The sequence below is a fragment of the Pinus tabuliformis genome, chromosome 1_1 (assembly GCF_031772625.1).
Source record: "Pinus tabuliformis cultivar Carrire ecotype Pingquan chromosome 1_1, CPIR1, whole genome shotgun sequence".
NCBI lineage: Eukaryota > Viridiplantae > Streptophyta > Pinopsida > Pinales > Pinaceae > Pinus > Pinus tabuliformis.
In genome coordinates this window covers 344,628,217-344,645,645 of record NC_142297.1, presented here as the reverse complement: position 1 = coordinate 344,645,645, position 17,429 = coordinate 344,628,217, and positions in this window count along the sequence as shown.

Below are 17,429 nucleotides of genomic sequence, written 5' to 3'. Positions count from 1 at the left end.
GATTTGGGTGGGAGGACGAGGTTGCCATGGGCTGTTGTAGTGGGGACAGTAGTTCAGTAACCTCCTCAACCACTACTTCTTTTGTAGGCACGTTTGTGTTGTCATTAGGTTCAGTGACCATGGTTTCTTTGGACTGTTGTTTCTCCTTTACCTTTTCAGGCTGATTTACATTTACAGTCCTACTCCTTAGTTTGTATTGTTTATGGACTTCATAGACAGCAGTATCATATCCTTGTTTAAAGTCAAAGGATTCTCCTGATTTAGTTTGGAATGTTTTGCTTTCATCCTCCTCATGGTCTTCTTGTGTTAAGAATACATGGCTTTTACCATCCAGACCCATTAAGTTAATTTCGGGATCTTCATTGAGCTGATTGGCTGTGGAGGTTTCTGCATAGTTTTCTTGAAAAGGGGGTCTGATATCTTGGTCAGCACTTGTTTTTCCTATGTTTGGGTTCTGAGTTCTCCTAAAATTTGGGTTTCTAGGAGGGTTGCTTTGTGATGTCTCCCATGATGATCTTCTTTCAACTGATTCCACCCTTTCACCTAGTCTCTTCATGCTGTTTAGTATTGCATCCAACTTTTGATCAAAACCTGAGGGCTCTTCTCTGAAGCCAGCCTTCTTTTCCAGCTTTGCCCTGTTTCTCTTGGCAATTAGGTTGGCCTCTACAGTGACTGCAACTCTTTGAGCTTCTGCAAGGGTTGGGGGATCTCTTTCTTTCAGCTGATAGGCCATATCAGAGTCAAAACCGTCAGGGAAGTTATACAGGGCCAAATCAGGAGGGGGTCTTAAGTTCTGGGGGATAGCATTATATACATTGTTAAACCTAGCACAATATTCCAAAACTGTTTCTTGGGGACCTCTTTTAATAGTGTTATATTCACCGAGTATGTGTAGAGGATCTTTCTTCTTCTCCCATCTGTTGGTAAACTCTTGGTATAGGACCTCAGGGGTTGCAATGGAATTTGCATTCAGGGATCTAAACCAAGTTCTGACATCCCCAGTTAAGCTTTGAACAAAAATTCTCATCCTGACACTGTCATCATCTATTTCATAGGTCTCAAAGTGGTCTTGCATCTTCTTAGCATGCTGGACAGCTGTCAAAGGGCCATGGGAGTCAAAAAATGAGATTTTGGTTTGGTAATCTTGGGGTAGAGCTGGAGCATTAGCTGGTATCTGCAGAGGTGCATACCTGTTGGCCATGTTTATGGGATTTATGGGGTTGACAGGAATAAATAGGACAACAGGGATTATAGGTGTGACAGGGTTAATGGTATGGGTAACAAGCGGGGAACTGGTTGAAAGAGTATGTGCAGATGGTGAAGATGGGAGAGGAGGGCTTTGAGGTGTTGATGATGAACTAGGGGAACTAGGGGTGGACCGGAATAGAACTTTGCAAGGTGTGGGGATGCAGATAGGTTGTTCTGAAATTATATCTGAATCAGCAGGCTTCTCCTGCTTTTGCTGTCTCCTAATGTTCTTTGGAATGATATTTGGATTATCAACAATGATAGGTTGATTAGGGTCAGGGTTTGCCCTAGTGTGCCTTGGATTTCTTTTGGAAGCCAGCTTCTAAATATTCTTTTGAATTTGTACAAGAAGTTTATATATGCAAGGACTGGATGAAAATTTTGGAATGGCTATATATGTTTCAAAGCTAGGATGAAGATTCCCTAATCAGCTCTTCCCTAAAGCTGTTCCTGTGGCACAGAAACAGTCCTAAGGCCTCTTGGCTAGTTCAGGCTTGATGGTAGCTTTGGAAGATAGATAGTAATTGAAAAATCTTTAAGAAGTCCCCAGCGGAGTCGCCAATTATGTTAACACCCAGGTTGTTCAATATGACTCCCAAGGGAATACGGCCGGGGTAACCACTAACCAATCTTTGGATCACTGTTTCTAGCCAAACTGTGATCAGAGAGGGCTCTCTCTTTATGATTTGTAACTGTTTATGATAGGGTTTTAGGATAGCTATTATGCACAGGTTTTGTTTATGTTTTGGTTGAAGAGTTTCTTTTAGGTCTTATGATGTAATTTTCAAAGAGTCAAATATCATTGGGCAATGGAGTCTGTGGCTGTATAGGTGTCTAGAAACCTTGAGGTGAACTGGTGAAACTTACAGGGCCATTTGGATGCTTCATACAACGAAATTTTTGTTTTATAACACGAACAGGTGAAAAAACCAGTGAAAGCAATTAAGAATTTTCACTAAAGTATTCGAGTATTTCCACCAAACTAGGTATGAGAAACAGATAGATGCCTCAGGAGCAAAACCTGAATCCCTGGGGATGTCTATCACTGTAAAAGATATAGTTTTAAAGTGCAGCAATTAAGAATTACACTTCATTCACTGTATCTGAAGAAAAACATGGATAATAGCTCAGATTGAGTTCAGGGTAATCAGTGATTAAATCCTGAACTATTCTTCTACTTTGCTATTAAGTTTAAAACATTTAGACAATAAAAGAGAACAAAAGACTCGAAAACATGTAACACAGAGATTTAAGAAAACTTATTGTTTTATGAAACATTCTAGAATCCTGCAACATTCACCATTCATCACAACGCATCAAATACACCAAGCTTTGGAAATTCCATTCTCCCTTTGCATTGCTTCTCTGAGAATTTTACAGCAAGTGAGACTTCCAAAAGGAAAATAACAACAACCCCCTGAGCTTCTGCCAGGGGTGAATATATACTTGCGATTTTTACAAAAAAATCTGAGTTCTGAGTTATCTCAGACTTAATATTCTCACCAACTTTGAGATATTATTATCAGAAATTTATTACAGCATTGAATACAAAATAAAGGCGCCTTAATGTTCTGTCAGAAGATATTTTGGCCTTTGGGATCTGCTGAGTCGGTTGAGATACTTTGATTAAATGCTGGGGAACCCGACTTTATGGCTTGTACGCTGTATTTTGGGTTTGTCACCTGTGATTGTGACTGCTGCTGTGGTGAGAGAATAGCTCTGCTGAGTTGGCTCAGCCTCTGCCTCTTCCTTGTAGATTTTATTCATCAAAATTGTGCCTGTGCATGACTGCTCATATACTGGAGAAAATTAGCGCTACAGGTTCTGGCCTGATAAAATTATCTGTGTCAAATTCCTCCATACTTCCTGTGTGGGCAATTGATGATTTATGATTGCCCCCATAGTCTCATCTGCTTCAGTATACTTAAAGAAATTTGGTGGTGTATCAAACAGATGATCAATTTCATTCATGATAAAAAACAACTTATCCACCCTATCATACAAATTCTGCCCTGATGCTGGCCCTGTGTCTGCTGAAGTACTGGGCTGTTTTGCAATCTGTGCTGTAGCATGGGCATCAACCCTTTTGATGTAATTTTCCAGGGTGAGCAGTCTTCCTACACTGCTTAAAATGCTGGGGAGGCCTCTATTCTGCAATGCCACAAATCTGTCCAGGAACTTGTTGATCTCGGTCTGCATATCCTGTGTCCTCCTCTCCAGCGTACCAACTAGACTTCTTAGTGTCAGGACTCTTTTAACTACTGAGATTGTTTCAGTCCTGTTACTAATTCCCATGGTAGCTAGTTGAGAGCTAGTTTTGTTATTTAAAACATTGATCATTCTGCTGGCAGCATCTGGCATGTGGACAAGGCTTGCTCTGGCTCTGTGTATTTCCTTGTTTGCCTTGGTGATGAGTACTATTTGCTCATCCATAGTCTCAATATACTGCCACTGATTGGTGATGGATCGACCAATGTTGCCCCAGAGGGCTGCTTTCAATTCTGCTGTTACTTTTTCTAGTGCAAGCTCCTTTTCTAGTTCAGCTATTCTCTTTTTTAGAGCTTTTATCTCTCTCTCCTTTGCTGCCTCATTCTGCTTGCTCTTGTCAAACTTTTCATTTACCTTAGCCAAAGTTTTCTTGACTTCATCAAGCTCTTTCATTTGAGATTCAAGAACTTGGATCTCAGCTTGCAGCTTCTGCATATCCAGACTGGGAGTCTGTCCTGGTGTTGGTGTAGTTGTTGCTGTAGATGGTGCTGTAGTTCCCGTTTGCTGAGGAGGAGGAGTAGTTGTTGGAGGGACTTCCTCAAGATTAATTATCACAGGAGGAGGCTGGGAGGGTTGGCCCTCTTCTCTTTGCTTCATTGCTGTTTGTAGTGCTGCCTTTACAGCTTCTGATTGTCCTAGCTGGTCTTGAGTTCGAACCAGCTCCTTGTACAGGCATATCAGTAGGTCTGTAGCATCCTTTTCCTGCCTTTGCTGGGCAACCTCGTCTATTTGCGGATGGATGGTGGCTGGGAGCTTGATTTTCTTTCTTAAGGCCGCCATGTCTGCATCCCTTATCTTCAGGAGTTCTTGGATACCTTTGACATCTTTAGGATCATGTCCTATTTCTATAATTACATCTTCCAAGGACTTGATCCTGTTGTCCTTGGCTTGTGATGATGCTCTCTCCAATTCCAGCTGAGAGGCTGTATTATCAAGGCTTCTCTTCAATTTGTAGTTCTCCAATGTCTCATCTGCCAAGGAGGCATACACCATTTCACCAGTTTGTTTATGTAATTCAATCTTATCCATAGGGTGTATGTCTTTGGCCAGCACCTCCATGTTGGTTCTTAGGTAATCCGAGGTAGTTTGAGGATGCAGCGTTGTGGGCATGAAGTGACTCATGATCATCTTGCCTTCACTTACATCAAAGGCAGACATGAGTCTTTGCTGATTGGTGGGAGCCAGGTTCAGCAAATGATTGTACAACTGTACTTTAATAGGATCACTCCTCCTCTTAATGTCAATAAATTGCTGTTTGATGCTGGACTGTCCTTCTCTGTGCTGGCTGGAGGAGCTGACCTCTCCTCCTATAGTTCTATCATGTTCATGCTGGAATGAACTGGCTGAAACTTCTCCACTGGGTGGGCTCATGCCCATTGCTTGCCTCACTGCTATGTCATCCTCTTGAGAGTCATTTAGTCTTTGTCTTTTCTCTCCCCGATTGATGGATGAAGTCAGGGGAGTCTCTCTATCCCTTTTCCTGGTTAAGTCCTCCTTTTGTGGGGTTTGGAGGACTAAGGTATCAACAGTAGTTTCTGCCCTAGGAGGCACTATTGTCTGAGCCTGTTGCTCAGTGGAGCTTGGAGCATTCATCACTTTTTCTTGCTGCAAGGGCTGCTGTTCACTAAACTGTTCCTCTTCTTGTTGCTGCCCAAGTTCCTGCTGCTCCATCTCTTCTTGCTGCTGTAGCAATGTGTCCACTTGTTCTTCTGTCAATGGAGGTGGCTGTTCCACCTGCTTCCCTTTATCCTTGCTTGCTGTCTGTGGTGCTTTCTCGGCAGTTTGCTGCTGTGCTGTTGATGATGTAGCAGCTGCTCCAAGTTGCTTTTTGTAGGAGAGGGGCATCTGTCCACAAGTTTCCAAGTCAGCTTCCTTTTGCATATTTCTAGCCTCTCTCTCAAGTAACTCTTCATTAGTAATTTCCTCCTCTAGGGTACCCTCTTCCCAATTTGATGCATTGGCATACTGTTCAATCTCGGGTTGTCTCTTGTGTGCATAGCTACCCAATTTGTATCTAATCCTCCTGAGGGAGATAGCATGATTGGGGTCATAGGGTATCCATTCAAAGCTGGTTTGCAGTCTGAGGCCTTCCAGGATAGTGTTTGCCTCTTTCCATCCCTCTTCTTTTCTGTTATATAGGAAAGGACCCAGCTGGTTCCTTACCTTCAACTGTGACTTCTTGTTGTTGCTCTGAAAATGAAGATAGTCTGAGTTCCCAAACTGTCTGAAATATTCCAAGGCAAAAAGCCTCATGGGGACATACCTTGGCAACCTAAATGGGTTCAACTCACAGCCATATATCCTGATGACTGTGTGGTTTTGGTAGAAGTACCAATTACCAATGCTGTAGGACTTATTCAAATGGAGAATTCTCCTCATGTCATCAGTTAGTCTAGGAGGAGGAGTACCATGCAATACTGTCATGACTGGATAGATGAATAAGTCAATGAACTCAGTGTATGTGTAAGGTGATACAGAGGTATGATGAAAAACAGAAGTCCAGAACACAACTGACCTTGGAATTCCCTGGGCATTGAGTGGCTTCAAAGGAACAGAGAAGGTGGCTGGCTGATAGAACAAGAATAGGTGGTATATATATGAAGTATACCTGAATAGTCTTTCCCTCCTCAAGTTCATAAACTGCTCATGGATTTTATCTGCAATGTAGGTTGCATAGTCATAATGTACAGCTGGGTGTTTACCAGGAGAGAATATAGACAGCATTGCCATTAGGCTATCATCCACATCCTCCATCCCCCTGAATCCTAGGACATAACTGATTAAATCCACTAACATCCTGCCCAATTCATTCAAATAGTGATACCCAATAGGAGGGGTTCTGACTGATTCAGAGCCTGGTCTTACAAACAACTGATTGATTTTAATGATTTGGTCATTTGACAGCTTGGTCTCTTTGTTTATCAAATTCTGCATAAAGAGGGGGGTCAATTGCTTGGCAGTTTGGAAGTGCAGCATTCCATTTATACTCTCTGGGGTAATCTGGAACAGGATTGAGCCTGTGGGGCTGATGACAGCTCTTTGGTTTGGGTCATAACATTCCTGGCAGCTGTAGATCAGTTCTGGCATAGGATTTACTTGGGGAAGGTTGTAGATGGGCAAATTTGAGTCCCAAATTCCCAAGATGTCTGCCCCACTCAGGTGCTGGGCTTTTAACTCATTCATCATCTGGATATTGTATTTGGTTCCCATAGGGAACCAGTCCAGCATTTGGTAATCCATGTCTCCCAGGGCTTTCCATGCTAATTCCTGGTGAGGAGCATTGAGGGGCTTGATATTTAGAGCAATAGGAGTCTCCATAGTTCTTCAAAGTGCAACAATTGTAGGTGAATAGTCAAAATGGAAGCAACACAGAATAGAGGTGATTCTCTGTGAAAACAGTTTGTATTTTGGATACCAGAGGGGAATTTACACAACAGCAGTTGGAATACTGTTTGTTTTGGGAGCAGAGCTTTTCTAAGGTCTGACTATGTCCTCTTTGAGCGGGTAAATTGAGACCAACTAGGAATTAGCCGAGAATACGCAGTGAGTGTTGCTTTCTGGGCGAAATTACAGGTATTATGGCTCGGCTGGTGCTTTTTGGGCTTCACAGTTACAATGGTGGACGTGCGGAGGGAAATGGGCGGTGTAAATGTAGTTTCAAGGTGTCTTAAGCCTTCTGAGCAACTTAAATTTCAATAACAGTCGTATGGAGGGCAGAACAATGGTAAATACCTGTTAATTGACGAACAGAGGTTGCGCAGGTGTGCACGGTTGATGCTGAGGAGGTCGCCCGGGTTAACTCAGCAGGTTGGCGGAAATTCGAACGTAAACGGTCATGCAGAAAGAACAATAGCGACAGGAGAGAAAAGTGGGAAAAACACGGTTTTTTGGGTAAATATAGACTTTTTTACCATTTTGGCGCTTTTTAGTGATGACGTCAGCATGACGTCATTGGTGGGTCAAGGTGAGGTGACGTCAGCTGACGTCATCGGGTGACGTGGCGGTAGACTATTGGTCCAAGGGGGCGATGAGGTGGCAGCCATGTCAGCGGCCAGGTGGACGAATAGCGGGGCGAGTACAGGCGGGCGTGACGTGGCGATGCGTTGGCGGAAAACAGGTGGCGGTTAGGACCGTAGCGGTTACGGTTAAGGCTAACCGCTACGGTTTCTCGGGGCGGTTTGGGTACGGCGCCGAAGTTGTCAGGCCCGGCTCCGAGATACCTTAGCGCTTGACGCGTGGAGAGGCCCTGACGTGACGCAACGTCAGCTTCTCGGGCGGTAAAGGACGGCAGTGGGGGCCGCTCCGATATTGCTGTGGGTCGTCGGATCTCAGAGATTTGATCCGACGGTGGGCGGAGTGCGAAGATGCTCGGGTTATATGCAGGCGGAAAACTTTGGGTAGAGGGTTTTTTATTGGTTTTTTCAATGTTTTTTCATAAAATCAAACTGTGCGCTAACCCTTTGGAAATGCGCCAGAGGCGGGTTTTTGACTTTGGTAATTTTTGCAAAGGATTTTTAAAGGCAAAAGAGGTTTTATAAGGTTTTTTCAATGCAAATGGTGGTTTGAGGAGCAGTTTGACTTGCAGCAAGGGGGAATGGGATGGGACAGGTTCACCAAAGTGACCAGAGGTCATTTTGGTCCCTTTTGAAGAACATATGGCTATAATGCCAAGGGGAGGGAGTATTTATAAGATTTGGGGCTTTATACACCATAGTGTTAATATTATTAGAGGAAAGGGTAAAATAGGGGAGCTATATAGTAAAATTAGAGGTTAATATGAATGAAGGGAGCAAATGAAGGGGATTTTGCTGAGTTTATCTTTAATTGACTTGGTTTTGAGAGTAGATCAAAATGAAAAGATCTTAGACAAGAAATGTGGATTCTGAATGAACTAGAACCACCATAAAACCATGATCTCTCTTCATAAATCTCAGCTAAAGAAAGGGAGTGTTAGTAATGGAATAGAGGGGAAGAGGGAGGTTAGTTATGCTCCTTGCTGTAATTTGATGGAATTAACCACTTTGTCCACCGACAGATTTTTTGCCTTGGCAAAACACCTCTTGACATATGTGTAATGGTGAAAATACCCTTTCTGCAACCACAACTGCCTACCCAGCTATTTTCCTAGCATTTTTTGTTTCTCCATAGAGGGTGCATTTGGACTTGCAAACCCTTACTTGCCTTTTCTTTTCTTTGGCTTTTTCTTTATTCTTTACTATCTACTTCTACCCTTATTTCTTCCAAGGTCCCAGATTAAGCTGTTGGGAACCTTTACTCCTCTACCTAAACTACTTGTCTGCCAAGATTAAGCAGTTTGGACAGACTTCTTTCTCTATTCTATAACTCAAAATTGAAACATGGCATGATCCAGATTAGACTGTTGAATCATCCACAAAATTGAAATAAGGTCCTCAATACTTGAAACACTTTACCCACCTCTTGTTCTCTAGGAAATATGGGATCTTTGTAATACCAAAGCAGAGCATATTTGGACTTTCTTTGGCCAATCATGAAATATGAAACCTATTAGTATAGGTATCCAACAGGCTACATGCCTCTGAACTGTCTTACAATAAGGGTCAAATGACTTTTTATTATTGAACAATAAGAGAAAACCCTAAACAACCAAAACCCTAACCCGAGGAGATGTAACACCAAGAGTTTGTGGGCCCCGTTGGGGTGAGTTGGACAGCCAACTTCCCGGGGTCGCGAATTGGTCATATTATCTCCGTTTGACGCGCATGATAGCCCATTGGAAAGATCTCTCCGAGGACTATGACGGAAAAGATGATTTTTTGACAGAAAACTCACTACGGTAGATTTCCCAAAAAACGTCGTTTAGGGCCTCAAAATGGCTCTGAAAGTTTAGGACCCGAAAAACTGCTAAAAATAGTAAACTATGCTATAATTAAGGAAACTAAAAAAACTGAAAGAAGCATTGGATGGGATCCAAGTGGAATTAGCGGGTGGCCACCAATATCCACTTGGATCATTCCTCCCCCTTTAGGAAGCAATGGTCCCCATTGCGTTGAGTTCCTCCATGAGATGAGGGAACTTATGCTGAACTTGGTCCCTAGTGAGCCACTTGCCCTGGTGAAGGAGTTGTCCTACTTTGAAAATTCGATACAGTTGGATATTCTGCTGGCGAGTGTGCTTGATCTATGTGTCCATGATCCGATCAGTTGCATATCGTTCCATGCAATCTGGATTTAACTCTGTGGGTGTGAGTTGTTCTGCAATGTCGGACGTGTCTAGTAATGGTGGAAAGTATGGCCGAAGGCGGTCCACATTGAACACCGGGTCCAGGCCAAGGAATGGGGGAATGCTGAGCTCAAACGCATTCTCTCCCACAGCCTTGGTAATGGTGTAAGGACCATATCGGAGTGGTCTGAGTTTCCGATAGGCTCTAGTAAGGCGTTCCTTTTACAAATGCAACCAAACTTTGTCACCCACCTGAAACTTGTGTGGCACCCGATGTTGATCATGTCATTGCTTGTACTTAGCATTTGATTTCTCCAGAATGTCATGGACCTGCTGGCGAATATGTTGGATGTGCTTAATGAAGCTGTTTGCCTTATCTGTTTTGGACTAGACATGAGCAGAATCTGCGTGAGTAGCTGCAAATGGCATGGCCACATCGATGGGACACAGTGGTTGGAATCCCAAGCCCACCTCAAAAGGGTTGTGGCCAGTCGAGCTGTGGAGAGCCCGGTTGTATCTGTGTGTTGAACATAGGGGAGGCTCTCATCCTATGTGCATGGATGCTTTGAGTTGTACATCCATAGAATGTGTAAGATCATCTTGTTGACAACCTCTGTCTGGCCATCAGTTTGAGGATGGAAGGTTGTGGACTTAGTGAGTTTGGTGTCCAACATCAACCAGAGACTGGACCAAAATGTACTGAGGAACCTGTTGTCCTGATCTGAGATGATAGACTGTGGGATCCCAAAGTGTATCCACACTCGTTCAAAGAAGAGTTTCGCAGTGGCTTCTACTGTGATATTCTTCTTGCAGGTCGCCATAATGACTATCTTTGAGAACCTGTCGACGACCACAAAAGCACAGTCATTTCCATGCTTAGTGGAAGGAAGGCCTGACATGTAATCCATGGAGATGGATTCCCAAGGTCGACTAGGGGTAGCCAGCAGAGTATAGAGGCCTTGCTTCTTGATGATCGGTTTGGCAATGGCGCAGGCAGTGCATGATCTGATGTACTTCCTAACATCCTGTCGAAGATTCGGCCAATAGAAATACTTCTGCAGTACTGCCACCATTTTCTCGACCCCAAAATGACCAACAGCCCGATTGTAGTGTGCTTCCAAAATCATCTTGGCATGCTCGTTTGAAGGAACACAAAGGTGACCCAGGTGGCATACCAGGTCGTCCTGGAGGTGAAAATCTGGAACATGCTAAACCTCCAAGACGGTCTAGTATGTGTGGCCAAATTCCGGGTCGCTTTTGTAGAGCAGCGGCCAATCAGAAGTCTCGTGCCCACAAGAGTTTAGCACGGTGGTTAACGCCATGATCGGCGGTTGACTGAGGAAATCTGCAACATTATTAGTGTTGCCCTTCTTATACTTGATATTCAAATGGAACTGTTGCAGGTATGTGGACCACTTCTGATGGCGATCATTCTGCAATTTCCCTTGGGTCTGTATGAACTGCAGGGGTCGGTGGTCTATGTGGATGACCAATTCCTTCCCCAAAATGTAATGCTTCCATTGTTAGCAGGCCTGCATAATGGAATACATCTCTTTATCATAAGTGGGATACTTCCGGACTGTGTCTGAAAGTGTTTCACTATGATATGCCACTGGATGCCCATGTTGAGTAAGGACTGCCCCAATAGCATAGTCAGAGGCATCTGTCTCGACCTCAAATGGTTGTTATAAATCTGGTAACGCAAGCACTTGTGCTGTGCAGAGGCGATCTTTGAAATATATGAATGCCTTCTGTTGAGATTCAAACCAAAATAATTTAGCTTTCGCTCCTCCCTTGGTGACTTGACTCAAAGGCCAAGTGATATGAGAAAACCCCAACACGAACCTGCGGTAGAAGCTGGGAAGACCTATAAAACTACGGAGCTCTGTCAGAGTGGTTGGAGATGGGCAATCCCGAATGACTTAGATCTTGGTTGGATCCACATGCACCCCCTGTTCATCATCAATAATGTATCCCAGATACTAAACCTGGGTCATGCCAAAAGTTCATTTCTCCAAATTGGCACATAGCTTGTGTTGCCGCAGTGTTTGGAGAACCTGTTGGATGTGGTGGAGGTGCTCTCCCCAACTCTGGCTGAAGATCAGAATGTCATCCAAGTATACCACTACAAATGAGTTGGTGAATGGCTGTAAGATGTCATCCATTAGCCTCATGAAGGTTGCAGGAGCATTCGTCAAATCGAAAGGCATAACCAACCATTCGAAAAGGCCCTCCTTAGCTTTTAAGGCAGTCTTCCACACATCAGAGGGTTCGATTGGTACCTAGTGATATCCTGACTTCAGATCGATCTTGCTGAAATATTTTTCCCCCTTTAGTTGCTCCAAGAAGTCATCAATCCACGAGATCGGGTACCTATTATGGACAGTGATCTTTTTCAGCACCCGATAGTCAATACAGAGTCTCCAAGTCCCATCCTTCTTCTGTACCAAGACAATTGGGCTCCAACAAGGCGATGAACTCGGACGGATGTGACCTTTGTGCAGCAGCTCCTGAATCTGCCTCTTGATTTCATCGTTCTCCAGAATGGAGCGTCGATAAATTGGTCCATTGGGTAGTGACACACTTGGGGTCAGATCGATGGAGTGCTTGACCTAACAGTGTAGAGGAACCCTTACGGGGGAGGTGAAGATTTCCTCGTACTCCTCCATGACCTTGTCCATCTATAGTTGTCGAGCGGAGGGGCCCTGTCTGGAGGTTGTGGCCACCGTCTTCTTCTTTCCTTAAGGGCGTATCATCAGGAAAACAAATTTCCTAGTTTTGGAAATGAGCTTACTACATTGTTTCGTAGTAATCAAAGAGGTGGCGGTAGGCGGTGCTACCTCTGGTATCCTATACAACTTATTTCCAAATGTAATAATAACAACAGAGGGCCTTGATTCATACACAGCATGTCGCTTCCACTAGTATGGTTGTCCTAATAATACATCACAAACTTCAAGGGGAGCAATGTCACACAATACCTCGTCTGTGAAGGGCTTGATGTTGTATCGAAGGTGACACTGCTGGTTCACGTGAAGATCCTGTCCTTGGTGAAGCCACCCGATGGTGTACGGTTGTGGATGTGTTGTGGTTAGTAATCCCAACCGCTTCACGACCTCTACCAAAATGAGGTCCTTTTGGCTCCCACTATCGACAATGAACAATAGTTGGGAACCCTTTACCCACATCTGGGAGTGGAAGAGATGTTCCTCCTCCTCTGGATCTTCGGGTTCATTTTTTTGGATCTTGGCAGTAGCAACAGTGGCGTTGGGATCCGCATCAATGATCTGCTTCCCTTTTTCATTACCCTTGTCGGGTTCTAACTCAGAGTCGGAACATGCATCTGATTCTGAAAACTTTAGTTCAGCCACCAGTGATTGCTTGGCCCGACACTCACTTGTGTTGTGAGTGGAGCTCTTCTGGAACTCACACCATTTTCCCGTGTCGTTTTTCGGCTTCGCAGCACTATTCTTTGCTTGTAGCTTTGGCAGGTTGTCTTGCTCTGCCCTGCCTTGGCTTTTTCCTTTGTTTTGTGGTGTAGGGGCACCTTTCCCTTGTTTTGGATTCGTAGATCCAAAGTCTCGCTTCTTTTGTTTAAACTTATGCTCGACCTTAACAGCATATCGCTATGCTGTGCCGAGCGAGGAGATGTTCAGGAATTATATTTCTTCCTAGATGTACTTGTGCAGGTAGCCGTGGTATTTGAGTATCAAATGCTGCTCCGAATTCTTGATACCCAACTTCATGCGAAGGGTATGGAAAAGATTGGTCAACTCCGGCACATCTTGGTCCCTTCCCTACCGCAGCGTGGTCCACTTTATGTATTCATCCTCATAGCTTCCAACGGGGTAGTATTGCTCCTTAATGGCATCCCAGAATGAATTCCAGGTGGGTGCGGCTGAAAATAGTGACCCGGTATTTTCATCCTTCTACTCGTAGTAGGTTTCCCACCAGTCCTTGACGTGGGGGGCTGCTTTGAGAAGAGTGAAAATAATCTTTTCTCGACTTGAAAATTCATGAACAGAAAAATAAACCTCAAGTAGATTTAACCATTTATCTACGGCATCTGCGTCTATCTGACCCTCGAATATGGGGATCTCAAAATTAAATTGTACCTTAAAGGGCGTGGCATTTCCAAGTAGCTACTGGAAGTCGTTGCTTCGCTTTTGGGTAGCCGCTGAAGGATCTGGGAAAAGTTGTCCATCATCGCACTCCGTTGTCACTCGAGGGCTTCTTCGAGCAAGATTTTGATAGGATCTCCTGCCCCCTCGTCTTTCTTCTCATCCACCATGGGAGGACGTCGGGATTTGCGAGGCTAGTCTTGCAAAGGTTTGAACAATTCAAGCCCTAACTCTTTATATCCCGACCTCATTGGGGACATGCAAAGAAAAACAAAGAAAAAGCAGACCGCTCTGATACCACTGATCCGAACTTAAACAGGAACGCAACAAATTATAGAGATAACCATAAACACAGATATGCAGCGAAAATAATACTTCATTTCATTAATGTAAAATACCGAAATATTCTTACAAACAGTAATGGAAATAAACCAGCTAGGGCGACGTTAGCTTATCTCTGAGAAGAGATGTGGTGGCTACATGCCTCTGAACTGTCTTACAATTAGGCTCAAGGGCCTTTTTATTATTGAACAACAAGAGAAAACCCTAAACAACCAAAACCCTAACCCGAGGAGATCTAACACCAAGAGTTTGTGGGCCCCGTTGGGGTGAGCTGGATAGCCAACTTCCCGGGGTCACGAATTGGTCATATTATCTCTGTTTGACATGCATGATAGCCCATTGGAAAGATCTCTCCGAGGACTGCGACAGAAAAGACGATTTTTTAACACAAAAATTGTTGCGATAGATTTCCCAAAAAATGTCGTTTAGGGCCTCAAAATAGCTCTGGAAGTTTAGGACCCGAAAAGCTGCTAAAAATAGTAAACTATGCTATAATTAAGGAAACTGGAAAAACTAAAAGAAGCACTGGAGGGGAGCCAAGTGGAATTAGCGGGTGGCCACCAATATCCACCTGGATCATTCCTCCCCCCTTAGGAGGAAATGGTCCCCATTGCGTTGAGTTCCTCCATGAGATGAGGGAACTTATGCTAAACTTGGTCCCTGGTGAGCCACTTGCCCTGGTGAAGGAGTTTTCCTACTTTGAAAACTCGATACAGTTGGATATTCTGCTGGCAAGTGTGCTTGATCTGTGTGTCCATGATCCGATCAGTTGCAGCTTTCTCCATGCAATCTGGATTTAACTCTGTGGGTGTGAGTTGTTCTGCAATGTCGGACGTGTCTAGTAATGGTGGAAAGTATGGCCGAAGGCGGTCCACATTGAACACTGGGTGCAGGCCAAGGAATGGGGGAATGCTGAGCTCAAATTCATTGTCTCCCACAGCCTTGGTAATGGTGTAAGGACCATATCGGAGTGGTCTGAGTTTCTGATAGGCTCCGGTAAGGCGTTCCTTTTAAAAATGCAACCAGACTTTGTCACCCACCAGAAACTTGTGTGGCACCCTATGTTGATCATGTCGTTGCTTGTACTTAGCATTTGATTTCTCCAGAATGTCATGGACCTGCTGGCAAATATGTTGGATGTGCTCAATGATGTTGTTTTCCTTATCTGTTTTGGACTAGACATGAGCAGAATCTGCATGAGTAGCTGCAAATGGCATGGCCACATCGATGGGACATAGTGGCTGGAATCCCAAGCCCACCTAAAAAGGGCTGTGGCCAGTAGAGCTGTGGAGAGCCCGGTTGTAGTTGTGCTGAACATAGGGGAGGCTTTTGTCCCATGTGCATGGATGATTTGAGTTGTAGATGCACATAATGTGTATGATCATCCTGTTGACAACCTTTGTCTGGCCATTAGTTTGAGGATGGAAGGTTGTGGACTTAGTGAGTTTGGTGTCCAGCATCGATCACATACTGGACCAAAATGTACTGAGGAACCTGCTATCCCGATTTGAGATGATAGACTATGGGATACCAAAGTGTACCCACACTCCTTCAAAGAAGAGTTTCGCAGTGGCTTCTGTTGTGATATTCTTCTGGCAGGCCGCCATAATGGCCATCTTTGAGAACCTATCGACGACCACAAAAACACAGTCATTTCCATGCTTAGTGGAAGGAAGGCCTGACATGTAATCCATGGAGATGGATTCCCAAGGTCGACTAGGGGTAGGCAATGGGGTATAGAGGCCTTGCTTCTTGATGGCCGGTTTGGCAATGGCGCAGGCAGTGCATGATCTAATGTACTTCCCGACATCCTGTCGAAGATTCGGCAAATAGAAATACTTCTGCAATACTACCACCGTTTTTTCAACCCCAAAATTCCCAACAACCCAACTGTAGTGTGCTTCCCAAATCATCTTAGCATGCTTACTTGAAGGAACACAAAGATGACCTAGGTGGAATAACATGTCATCCTGGAGGTGAAAATATGGAACATGCTGACCCTCCAAGAGGGTCTGGTATGTGTGGCCAAATTCTGGGTCGCTTTTGTAGAGCAGTGGCGAATCAGAAGTCTCATGCCCACAAGAGTTAAGCACGATGGTAAACGCCATGATCGGTGGTCAACTAAGGCAATCTGTAACATTATTAGTGCTGCCCTTCTTATACTTGATATTCAAATGGAACTATTGTAGGTATGTGGACCACTTCTAATGGTGATCATTCTGCAATTTCCCTTGGGTCTGTATGAACTGCAGGGGTCGGTGGTCTATGTGGATGACCGTTTCCCTCCCCAAAATGTAATGCTTCCATTGTCGACAGGCCTGCATAATGGAATACATCTCTTTATCATAAGTGGGATACTTCCGAAATGTGTCTGAAAGTGTTTCACTGTGATATGCCACTGGATTCGTATGTTGAGTAAGGACTGCCCCAATAGCATAGTCAGAGGCATTTGTCTCGACTTCAAATGGTTGTTGTAAATCTGGTAACGTGAGCACTAGTGCTGTGCAAAGGTGATCTTTCAACTCTATGAATGCCTTGTGTTGAGATTCAGACCAAAAGAATTTTGCTTTCTCTCCTCCCTTAGTGACTTGACTCAAAGGCCAAGTGATATGAGAAAACCCCAACACGAACTTGCGGTAGAAGTTGGGAAGACCTATAAAACTACAAAGCTCTATCAGAGTGGTTGGAAATGGCCAATCCCAAATGACTTAGATCTTGGCTGGATCCACATGCACCCCCTGTTCATCAAAAATGTATCCCAGATACTGAACTTGGGTCATGCCAAAAGTGCATTTCTCCAAATTGGCACAGAGCTTGTGTTGCCGTAGTGTTTGGAGAACCTTTCGGATGTGGTGGAGGTTCTCTTCCCAACTCTGGCTGAAGATCAGAATGTCATCCAAGTATACCACTACAAATGAGTTGGTGAATGGCCACAAGATGTCATCCATTAGCCTCATGAAGGTTCCAGGAGCATTCGTCAACCCGAAATGCATAACCAACCATTAGAAAAGGCCCTCCTTGGATTTGACGGCAGTCTTCCACACATCAGAGGGTTCGATTGGTACCTGGTGATATCCTAACTTTAGATCGATCTTGCTGAAATATTTTTCCCCCTTTAGTTGGTCCAGGAGGTCATCAATCCACGGGATCGGGTACCTATTATGGACAGTGATCTTGTTCAACGCCTGATAGTCAATATAGAGTTTCCAAGTCCCAACCTTCTTCTGTACCAACACAATTGGGCTCTGA